The following is a 12677-nucleotide window of genomic DNA, read 5'->3' as shown; positions in this document are numbered from 1 at the left end:
AAATACCAAGTCCTGCCCTTAGGACAGAACAATCTGTGCCAGTACAGGCTGAGGGCTGACTGGCTGGGCAGCAGGACTGCAGAAAAGGACCTGGGGGTTACAGTGGATAATAAGCTGAATACAAACGGACAGAAGGCTAATGGCATGCTGGGCTGCATTGGTAGGTGTATTGCCAGTAGGTCAGGGGAAGTTATTATTCCTCTCTATTTGACACTGGTGAGGCGACATCTGAAGTACTATGTTCAGTTTTGGGCCCCCCAGGACAGAAAGGATGTGGACAAATTGGAGGGAGTCCAGCAGAGGGCATCAAAAATAGTGAAGGGGCAGGGGGACATGACTCAGGATGAGGAAAGCCTGAGGGAACTGGGCTTATTTAGTCTAGAGAAGAGAAGGGGGGGGTGTTAATGGCAGCCTTCAACTACCTGAAGGGGGTTCTGGTGAGGATGGAGCTGGACTGTTCTCAGTGGTGGCAAATGACAGAACAAGAAGCAATGGTTTCAAGGTGTAGCAAGGGAAATTTAAGCTAGATATAAGGAAGAATTGTCTCACTAAGTGGGTAGTAAAACACTAGAACAGGTTAACCAGAGAGACGGTGGAAGCTCGATCCTTGGAGGTTTTCAAAACCTGGATAGACAAAGCTTTGGCTGGGATGATCTTAGGCTAGACATCAGGAGGTGCTACTTCACTGTCAGGGCAGCTAGGATCTGGAACCAACTTCCAAGAGAAGTGGTGCTGGCTCCTACCCTGGAGGTCTTTAAGAGGAGGCTAGATGTACACCTTGCTGGAGTTGTTTGACCCCAGTACTCTTTCCTGCCATGGCAGGGGGTCGGACTAGATGATAGTTTCATAGTTTCTAGGGTCAGAAGTAGATCATCTACTTTTGACGATCGGAACCATGCTGGCCCTCTTCCAGTCCTCTGGCACCACACCAGAGCACCACAAGTGCTTGTAAAGCCATGCCAGGGATCCTGCAATGACCTCAGCCAATTCCTTTTAGTACTCTAGGGTGGAGATCGTCTGGACCGGCTGACTTGAATACATCCAGTCCCTCCAGAAACTCCTTAACTAGTTCCTCACTAACCCTTGGCCTAGGTGCACCTCCCCTGGGGCCTGAGGGGGGCCTAACGGGGGGATGGCTGTTCCGGTCCCTGCTTAGGAAGATGGAGGCAAAGAAATTGTCAAACATGTTGGCTTTGTCATCTGGTGTGATGACCAAATTTCCTAACATGTCCTGCAGGGGCCCCACATTCCCCAGAACCTTCTATTTGCCCCCTATGTATTTAAAGAAGGACTTCTTGTTGTCCTTAATCTGGGAAGCTAGTCCCAGTCCCAGTCCCATCTCTGCCTTGGCCTTCCTAACTACCCCCCTGCATCCCCAAGCAACTGCAGTATAGTCATCCCTAGTAATGTCCCCTCCCTTCCATTGGGTGTATGCCTCCCTTTTAGCTAGGAGACATTCCCGGATGCTTTTGGTGAGCCATGGGGGCTTGTGTGCCCTCCTGCTCCCTTTGATCCTCGTTGGGATTACCTCCTTTGGGCTTGGAGGATCGTCTCCTTAAGGAGCGACCACTCTCCTTGGACACCTGGCTCTCCTTTCCTCTGGGGCCTCAGTGCTTCCCTGACTATCCTCCTTAGCTCGTTGAAGTCTGCCCTCCTGAAATCTAGGGCTGCTGCCTTACTGCATGCCTTTGCCACCTTGCGCTGGATGGTGAATTCCAGCAGGCGACGATTGCTGTCGCCCAGGTGGTCGAGCACCCGCAGCCCCCTCACCAGGTCATCACCCGTGGCCAGCACCAGGTCCAACAAGGCATCTCCCCTGGTGGGGCTGTGCACCTCCTGGGTTAGATGGAGGTCCTGCACTCTGACTAGGAATCTGCATGAATGGTCAGACCTTGCTGACTGCTCTTCCCAGCAAAGGTCTAGGAAGTTCAGGTCCCCCATGACTACCACATCCTTAGCCTTCACTACCTCCGTGAGCTGACCTAAGAATTCCTGGTTGAGTTCTTCCCCTTGGTCAGGTGGTCTGTAGTAGACCCCCACTGTTAAGTCTCTTTCCCCTTGACTGCCTTGTACTCTAACCCAAAGCACTTCAGAGTGCCCTTCCTCTGATTCTTTGTTAATTGATGAGGATGTGTATTCCTCCTTAATGTAGAGTGCCACGCCCCTGCCTTTCCTTCCTATCCTGTCCCTCCTGTACAGCCTATAGCCCTTGATATTCACTGCCCAGTCATGCGTTGGGTCCCATCATGTTTCAGTGAGCCCCACTATGTCCGGGTTGGCGTCAGCTAGCAGGAGGGTGAGTTCCTCCTGCTTGTTCTCCATACTACGAGCGTTTGTGTAGAGGCATTTGAGGCCTCCTGTGGCATGTGTGTACTGGCCCCCTAATCACAGCATTTCCCTGGCCCCTGTCGCTTACCTGTGTATACGTTTTGCTCATTGGTCTAGGCTGGGCTGTACTTGTGGGTGTTGCTTGGTCTGGCAGTCCGATGATTTCTCCGCCCTCGTCTTCCCCTTCCCCCAACGAGCCTAGTTTAAAGCCCGATCTACTATGATCTACTCAGGTCCCTTCTGACCCTAGAAACTATGAAACTGTCTAGTTGGGGATGGTTCTGCTTTGAGCAGGGGGTTGGATTAGATGACCACCTGAAGTCCCTTCCAACTCTAACTTTCTATCACTATGATCTCCCACCTTTTAAACCTCTAACAAAGATCTAATTTCAGCTGTCTTGTCTCTAGCAGTGGGCCAACATCTGATGTGTAAGAGAAGCAAATAACCCTCCCATTGTGGCCAATTGTGTTGCTGAACAGAGTAAAAAATGAAACTCCAGTGAAGACCAGTTTTAAAACCCAGAAGAAAGAAGCTGGTTACTCTGACCTTATAACCACCAGTGCTGGGCATTCAGACACAGTAATCCTATTCCTAGTGGTAGGCCATTTATCAAGTGCACGGTCAAGCAGGATGCAGCCATGAGCTGATCAAGAGCCTTGATGCAAAAGAAAATAAACCTGTATACAGTTTTCCTTATTCCATTTTCCTGATCTAAAAGCTGCTGAATCCCTCTCTGTGCGCCACTGGCAGACACTGAACAATTAAAATATTCCCGTGAATTAAACCTGAAGATTCCTACTCAGAATTTCAAACACGCATTTGTTTCAAACTCATGAACTCTCTTATTTCCAGTAAGTCTCATAAGTACTTCTTCAGATGCTGTGCTGACATGCTTAACTCCTTTAAGCCTTTTACTCCTGGTTTGTAGTATCCTTCCCTCCATTGCATGTGGCCAGATGTTACTGGCATCTGAAACTCAAAAGTAATTGAATGGGATGGTTGGGAATAGAGTAGGGATACTTCCTGAAGTGTTGCATATGTGTTCTTTTAACTGGCCACTGGGGGTCATGCTTGCTTCATACCACCCACCTGAAAGTTTTCCAGTTTTTGTGTCTGTCTATGTTGACAAACACCTCTTGCCATGGTGGTAGTCTTTCAGCCAGATAGAGCCATTGCTTGTGTCTGATGGCAACGAAAACCGGTAATACAAATAAAACTCCATCTTCACTGTAAAACATGGACTTGGAAAGCAAAATACATGAGCTAGAATAGCCAACATTATGATGAGACCTGCTGGTTTTGGGGGAGGAGAGGAACGCATTTGAAATAAACATAGTGAGTATTGAATTGGCTATGATGTATATAAAAATACACCTGAAAGGTTAGGAAAAGCGAAATATGCATTGACAATGTCTACTAATAGAGCAGAAAAGGAACATCATCTTGATGTAGTGAGTGCCAAACTGTAAAAGCAGTATTACACCTGCCTTTATTGAGTGACTTTTATAGTGAACATTTTTTTTGTTGCAAATAGTTTAAAAAAAAAAGCCCAGCTTGTGGTGAGGAATTGTAAGTGCTCTAACAGAAAACGTCCTACAGAGATGTCAAGTATGACTTTTTAATTGGTAATGTACTTTAAAGTACTTGGCTATACACTACTTAAAGGGGGATAACAAGAGCATACTCCTGAAAAGGAAACATAAACTAAGATATTTGGGACTTAATTTCCCTCTTTATGTTATCTTTTGTTTTGGTTTTTTTTAAATAGGTGGGATAAAAGCATTTAATGCTCCTTTTACTCATTAGTGAATTTCTTAGGCTTTAGCTCACACACCTTTGTCCATTTACTAAACACTTTTCTATGCTTAAACTAGATGGCTTGACTGCTCTTGAAACGTTACAGCAGAGCTGCCCAGACAGCTTACAATAATTCAAAGGAAACCTTCCATACCAGGAGAAGGTCCGGCTCTTAAAAGAATTGCTTTGTGCCCAAATTAGAGTATGCTGTTCCTGAAACCTAAATAAATGCATGTATGGAAGCAGATCTGTCTGTACTTGTTGCTAGAATAAATACATTACTGATAGCGTAGCTTCCTGAATTCTAGAACTCCATTATGTGGCAGGAATGAGGTCACATTCGCACACCAGGCCATAAGAAAAAACTCTTGCTTAGAGAAGCTAAAGTCAGACATTTCAGTAAAATTGTTTTTTATAGTTCCTCATAATTCCACCGATGATACCTGAGCTGTGTGGTGACTCCTCAGAACTGAATTAACTCCAGGCTTCCTTTAAATTTCTCCGTTATGCATCTCCCACTAAAATATCCCTTTAGCCTAGTATGATGGACCTAGATCTATTTCCTAAACAGGTCAGTGGAAGAAGAAAGTTAAGTGACCTACCAGGATAGTGTTTTGGTAAAGCTGAGAATAGAATCTGGCTCTGAGATGTAACATCATTGAATTCAAATGACAGGAAGGCTAACCTCAAATTTAGGACTTTGTAGGTTTCTGAATGCTAGAAACTGGAAGGGAAGAGGAGCAGGGGACAGGTCAGTCTGAGTAGACCTTGCCACTGAGAGATGCAGGACTATTACTTAGGCCAGGTGCAGTAGGCCTAAGTCCACCAAGAGAACGATAAGCCTCTTGTGGCACCCTAGGCTTCAGTGGCACACTGCTCAAGAATCATTGCTCTATAGTTTTTGCATTGGTTTAGCCATACTTGAGTAGAAATATAGATATGCCACAATAATGTTTTAGAACAGCTAATGCCTCTCAATTTGCTGAAATTCTCCAGTTCAGCTGCATCTATAGATGCAAATAAGTATACCAAATCTAGAACAATCCTAAGCACAGGAGTACCGGAAAAAAAATGGCCTGGCTCAGTTTAACTGTAGGTCTGTTCAGAAGATTTTGATTCTGTTGCTAGTTAGGATTTTTATGCCAGTCAATATGACTCCTTGAATTTCACAGGTCCACCTATTCCAAAATAATATCCACCCCCCACACCAGAACTAAAGGAGGCTCTTCATTAGGCTCTTCTGGTGGCGGGCAGGACAGAGTCAATATGCCACTCCTTGGGCAGTTCTGGTTTTGTCTAGCATAGAAAAATGGTTCCTCTGTATACTGACCAGTTTACTATGTTCTCCTTGTTAAAGTTACCCACCCTTCACTCCCCTTTCCACAGGCTATCTGCCCTTAGCTTACATTTATCACCCTCCTGGCATAACTGCATTTTATTGACATTATGCTGAATGATCTAATGTAGGCCCTGCGATCAGTGAGGTAAGGTGCCTGGTATTAGCCAAGCCACCTAATCTATATTTAAGAGCAATGGGGTTCTTCAGGGAATACAATAATATTCCAAATGTCTAAGCCAGGGGTGGGCAAAATGTGGCTCAGGGGCCGGATGCAGGGGGGGGACCCCGCCAAGCCATTCTATCCGGGCTGCAGGGCCCCTAAAAATTTAGAAAATTAATATTTATCTGCCCTGGGCTGCCTGTCATGCGGCCCTTGATGGCTTGCCAAAACTCAGTAAGTGGCCCTCTGCCCAAAATAATTGCCCGCCCCTGGTTTAAGCTGTTTGGAAACCAGCCCTCTACTAAAGACTTAATGACCCGTAAGTCTTTTTGTTGGAAATGTAGCCCAAGTCAGAAGGTACCAAAGCAACCCCAAAATACTCCCTTGTTTAATGTCCTCAGTGGAGGGGTTTGGTTTCTCACCATTTGTACTGAGACAGGTGCCAATGCCAGGTCCCTCTGGTAGAGCTGAGTCTATAAAAAGGGCAAGGAAAGAAAGAAGGGAAATGTCCTATGGTTGGTTGCTGTCCCTCTTCTTAGAATAACAAGGACTTTGATTTTTCAGTGGGGATAAATGGGCCCCTTGGAGGAGATTAATAAACCCTGAGAGGCAAAGAGGACATCTGAGAGCTTCACTTTCTTTTATTCTTAGATGTTGAGTTTCGTGCAGGAGAATTTCTCCATGAGGCAGCACGTAAAAAATGCAATAGCTCCAGCTCTTTGCTGCAGGGTGAGGCATTGCAGGGGTCTATGGGCAGCATCAGAGCCAAAGAGAAGGCAGTCTTCTGAGTCAAAGAATCTGGCACTGGCTGCTCCACAGGAAGGAACAGGCTTTGCTTCAACAAGCAGCCCACATGGCCTACTAGGGTCAGAGCTCAGTGTCGACCAACCTGATGAGGAGGCAACAGAAGGTCTTGGTTGTAAGTGGTACAGCTGGCTGGGACGGGGGGCATGTAGCTCCGGTCAATCTGAGATGGCAGTTCCAAGTGAGCGGGAAAGTTCCTCGGGCCTTTGGAATAAACGGCCAACATCAGCGGAGGGAAAAGAGGAGAGCTATGGCCAGCCTCAGCCAGCAAGTCAGGGCTTGGGGAGGAGCTTTTCATGGAATATACAGCACAGTTTACTGGGACAGAAGAGACCTGACCAGGCTCAATCAAAGGGTCAAGGTGAGATAACATGGTCCGATCAAGGGAGTAAACAGCACAGTTGCTGGATGTCAGGCCTCTATCCATGGAGTACACGGTGTAGCCTTTGGGGAGAGATGGTGGCGTGGGGCTCCGCTGGAGCTGAGCAGTTGGTTCCTGATGAAGACATGCACCCTCGTCTCTGGAGAAGGTAGTCCAGCTAGCTGAAAGAGGAGGGGTGTAGCTCCGATCTACCTGGGATGATGGCTCTGTGTGAGAGAGCAAAAGCTGGTCCCTGTGGTGATCACAGCTATAGCTAGGAGCAGCTGGAGCAGGACTTGGTGGGGCTTGAGCCCGTGGTTCCCAAACATGGATTGGACTTTGGTTCCGAGAGAAAACACGATAGCTGACTGGGAGGGGAGGGCTGGGACTGCGGTCAATCCCAGCCTGCAGCCCCTGGTTGGGGCAGGGTTTCTGACCTATTGAATGAAGCAAGTTTCTAGTGGGCAGTGGCATGGCAGATTGCTGATCACCTGGAGCCAGCGAGCAATGGTGCCTAATGGGTCGAATGAGGGGGAGGCACAGTAGGCTGTCACATGCATCTCTGTCCCGGTGGCCTACTTCACCACTGGCTCACATCAGTATAGAGGAGCCCACTGCTCCCCTGGCTGCAAAGGAAAAAAAAAACAACACTGTCTCCAAGCTTCTGAATCAATATCCTGAGGTCCCTGGCTCTTTGTCATGCTTGAGGTTGAGGTCTGCAAGGAGGAGTTTCACATGCAGGTCAGGTGCATATCTCCATCTTACACCCTGACATCCACATTCTCCTCCCCCAGCACAGAGAGGCACCCTCCTCCCCCTTGGTCCATGCTGCAGCTCAAGCCAACCTTCATTGGGCAAGCTGGTCCTCCATACACATCATCTTTTCTCCCCCAGCATATGTGACCACTGCCTCTTTAAAAGTGAACCTCAGAGGCATTTCTAGTGGGATGTACAGACCAGCCCCATGTTCTGAATCAGCCAGATTGGAGAACTGAAGATGTCAGTCTTCATGTTGTCTGTATGGGCTGCCAGAAGCAACACCTGCTTTTATAGTAGAGCAATATTTCCCAACAAGTGTGTCGTGGCACAAAAGTGTGCCGTCAGCAATGAACAGGTGTGCCGTGGAATTTTGCCATGGCAATGAGCTACAACAGGTATGAGGATGGGGAATGCCTTAACAGGTGTGCCATGGAAAATTTTATGAATGTAAGTGTGCCTTGGGCTGGAAAAGGTTGGGAAACACTGCAGTAGAATAATACGTGGAGGGATTCTCAGAGAAGACCCCTGAACCACCAGCTGGTCTGGTGTCCTCCAAACTGACATGGATTATGGTTCAATCTGCCTTGACCCAAGACCCAGAGCCATGCGAATCATTTGAGAAAAAGGCCTGCCTGATCCTCCAAATCTGTAGCTCTGAGCAACAAAACAAAACAAAAAAGTGCCTTTGTATTATTGCCTTATCTCATGGGATGGAACGGCTCCGCTTCCAGCTTGTGTGTCAGCTTTTTTTTCAGCCAAAGGAAAAGGATTCTCAGGGTTTGGGGTGCGGGGGTTGTTTTGTTTTTTTCTGAAGTCAATTCCTGTTATTGCCTCCTGTCCTGAGAGATGGGCACAATGCTTCTACTACAAGCAACATGTTAATCAAGTCATTAGGGTGATTTCTTCCCCCTCCCCCCCCCCAACTCTTGACACACATTTGTTCCTTGAGCTAGAAAACTACTTCAGTTTGTTTAAAAGCAACAGCAGACTCCAAAACTTCCTGGGTGATAAATTCCCACTAGAGAGAGTGTGGAACTACATAGAACCAAACTGTGTCAAATGCTGCCTTTGGTTGGGGAAGATTCATTTCAAAGAGGCACAGAGTTCAGATTTCCTGTCCCGGTGCTGTGTGGACTGGTTCCAGGACTCAAATGCATTAGCATCTATTGCCTATGCTGAGGAATCAGCTCACTTAGTGGCACCAGCAGCCACACAAATCTCTTCCAGCCATCAAGGAGAAACAAAAATCCACATTTTACCAGCACAGGTTACACATCATACACATTCATCCCTCTTAGTGAGACAGCATGTTTTTGCAACTGGCATTATTAACCCTCTGTGTACAGGATACAAGGGTACGTGTGCATAATTCACCCCTCACAGGCACACAACTACTCCTTCTCAATGCCCTCAACCCAACTAATGCATTCCTAAGTTCCTCTGTCTTTCCTATAGTGCCTAGCTCTGAATTCTAGGAACACAAGACTGGGTCATCAGATTTAGTCCCCTGCTATTTTAGGCAGCAAATCATAGAATTCCCTTTAGAAACCTATTTGATCTACATCTTATTTAGATAGTAAAGCTCAACTCTACCCTGCCTTCCTCCCCTTTAAAACCAGTTGAGGTTGTTGACCACCTGCTGCCCCAGTGAAAGGCTATTGCAAAACCTCCCTGCTCTGGTGGTTAGGAAGGCCCATTTGTTCTTCTACCAACATAGTCCACTGGCTCTTCTCCTCCCTAGTGTTTACCCCATGATGTATTTCTACATAGCTGCATGAGGTAGAACAGAACTAAGTATTGTAGGCTTCTCCAGTAAGGGGAATGTAGAGTCCATCTGATAATCTTGGGAGCCCTTCCCTGCACCTGTTCCAATTTGGATTTAGCTTCCCTGACCAAGGGTTGTATCCACTGGTCCCACAACATCTACGTGGAGCACATCACAGGCCACTGCCAGTACTACGACCCCACCAGATAGACCGCCAACAGACCAGACCCAGAGGGCCTGAACCGCCCTCCGCACCTGATGGGCTTCACTTCGAGAGGATTCTTCAGCAACAGACCACCCCGCTCCACCCGGAGAGGACCCCCGTGATGAGGCTCTATATGGACTGAGACACTTTCTTCAACCTACTTCCTCCACCATTGCAGACCATTGTACAGGTGTGTGTGTATCTATCTTCTTTCTCTCTCAGTGTCACGAATCCCCTCCCTTCCCTTCCCCTCCTCCCCCTCCTCCCACCCCCAGGCTTAGTTGGCTAACATTGTATTCTCTGCAACCTAGTTATGTTCCCCTCCTCACTCCCATCCCTCTCTTGGGTGATTTGTATTTCCCTACTGGCTTTGTCATTTTTTTGGATTCACAGTCCTATACATCTACTAATAAAATTCTACCTGATGGGGTTCCACCAGTGCCCTTTACAGTGGCACTAAGTACTTCCCTATCTCTGCTAAGCACTTGTCCTGGTACATCCTATGATCGCATCTCTTTTCCTTTCCCTCAAAATTCACATATAGTTACTTCTACCGCTAGCCAGAGGCCCTTCCATTCAAGTTACATAGGCAAATGCATGCTGTGAATGATGGAAATCATTACATCAGCTATTTCCTATATAGATGTCACAGGAAACAAAGAGGTTGTTTTCAAGCCCCCACCCTGTTCCCAGAAGCATGTCCATGAATGTCCAGAGAGATTGGACTTTGGGACCAAAGTCTGCAAACACCCTGATTAACTGAAATGAGCTTCCGCCTAATCAGGGGCTCTTTCTTAGATGCCTCTAAGGCTTGAATAAGCAATAACCCTTTGGGTGCATCTACATGAAACACTTAATGCACAGTAGCCTAATAACACTGTGCAGTAGTGTGCTGGGCAAAAACTATGTTAATGCGCTACTGCACAGTAAGCATACTAAAACACTGTGTGCTGGTGCTACTGCACAGTAACTATAGTTACTGCGTAATTAGTTAGTACTTCATTAAGCAAGTACTAAACTAAATGCGCAGTAACTACTGTGCATTAATGAATGTGTAGATACACCCCTTAGCAGCAGCAACAGTAGAAATAGTAGTAAATAGATTAGAAAGATACTCACTGGAATCCCCCCAGGGCTGTAGAGAGCCAAGTGGAACTCTGCCCAACGGCTTTCACAGACTTTAAGCTCTATGTTCTCTCTGCTGTTTAGCCCGTCCTGATTGGTCACCTCCCTAGTTCTAGAATAGGCACCGCAGAATGTTCAGAGACTTTCATCACGTTCAGTATCTCAGCCCTGGCCCTGAGCCATGTGACTATGGACTAGTTCAGTCAATATCAACTGAGCTATGTTGCCACCCGAGTGATTGAGAGCAGGATCTCGCCCCTCTGCCCCTGCAGTTGTATTAGAGCAGTGGTTCTCAACATTTTTTGTCTCAGGACCCATTTGTAAACATCAGTGGCCAGTCCCGACCCAGTGGCCCTCATTCCTAACCTGCTGCTCCTGCCCCTCCCACCCCAGGCCCCAGTGTGTGGGACAGGGGGTGGGTATGTGGAGAAGGGGCAAGGTGTGGGTTGGAGGGGTGTGGGGCAGGGAGGACCCCAAGCAGCCCCTTGCAGGCTGGAACTCTGCCGGTCTGCAAGGGAAAAGCCACGGTTCCCTACATTGTTCCCCTTTAAAGGAGAATCCATTCTTAAAATGTATTCATGACCCTTTCATCTATTCTTGTGACCCACTTTTGGGTCACAATGCAGGGGTTGAGAAATGCTGTATTAAAGTATGGCTTTTAACATAACTTGCTGGATGCTGCTTTCTGATTGGTTGTCTTGAGTCTCTTTGTTGATGTCACATTCATGAAGGAACTCAGCAAAGTGCAGGAAAGATCATATCAATGAAATGTAACAATACTTATGTTTCTTATGCAGTGTGGGTGGGAGGGATGTGTCTAAGGCAGCAGTGGACAGTTAGTAGAGGTATTGTGAACAAGAGGTTCATGATGAGGCAAGGGGCTGGGAGGTAGTTTTGGAACCTCAGCTCCACAGCAGGATGAACTGGGTCTAGCTCATACTCCTGGGAATTACCTCCTGCTATTTCAGGCCCTACATCATGTAATCCTCCTCATCAAGATATCACTGGATGCCCAGAAGGATTTGAACACACAACCTCTAATACATGAAGCAAGAGTTACAGCCATGAAGCACCAGGTCAGCTCTATAGTGCCATGCTTCCAGGGCATCACACACCTGTCCTCCTTGTGACCCCAGCTTCCAGATCAACAGTTCAGTCTTGATAGATTGCAACCCCGGATCCAGGCCCCTCAACATAGATAGCTTTGAACCTAGAATTCAGCTTGCAGAGACCAGCAGGGGACTGATACCAGTTGTCTCTAGGATGCCTGGACATGCCTTTTTGGATTCTCTACTTCTAACCACTGTACCTAAATCCCCCTCCTTTAATGCAGGTCTTGGAGGCTGTTCCTGAGCCTCATGCTGTTAATTGCAGCATGTGCCAGCCACATGAAACAGGGAATTATCTGTGTTCATGCAGCAGTTAGCACAGTGGACCCCTGATCTTGCTTGAGAGCTATAGGATGGTAATCTAAACAATCAAAATAAAGGTAGAAGTTAGATGCCAATGGCAGGGTTTCTGAGCTGCATAATACTAGGAATTTTCTTCTAACAGACCCTGGGACAGAATTATCTCTCCCCTTTCACTTCACACTACCTTTCTCAGCTGAGACAGCTTTCACAGCAGCATTGTCACCCACTTAATTCACCCATCCATCAAAAGAACAAGCACCTCCTGCAGAATTTTACAAAGGTCTCATTCCAGAAGCTAAAATCCACCTCTGTTAATGACAGCTGCACAAAAACCCACCATCAAGCATGATTATATGCTTGAAATGACCCAGGAAAGAGCTATCAGCTGAGTGGCATCATGCTGCTAATGGCCTCTTCCCCCACACTTTTTATTCTCAGTGGGAAGTTGCCATCAGTTTAATGCTGATATGCCTAATGTGGCAGCTGACTTCAGCTAGTCAAATTATTCCAATTAGCCTATGTCAAGCACAAATGTATAAAGGAGGGTCTTGGGGTAGGTGGGAAACTATGGTAAGCTGAAATAGCTGTTTGTATCTTTGTGGGCATAGGTCCTTTAGAGAA

This window comes from Crocodylus siamensis, chromosome 5, assembly GCF_052110815.1.
Source record: "Crocodylus siamensis isolate JL-2025a chromosome 5, ASM5211081v1, whole genome shotgun sequence".
NCBI classification, from domain to species: Eukaryota; Metazoa; Chordata; order Crocodylia; family Crocodylidae; genus Crocodylus; species Crocodylus siamensis.
Note: the sequence above shows the minus strand (reverse complement) of the source record.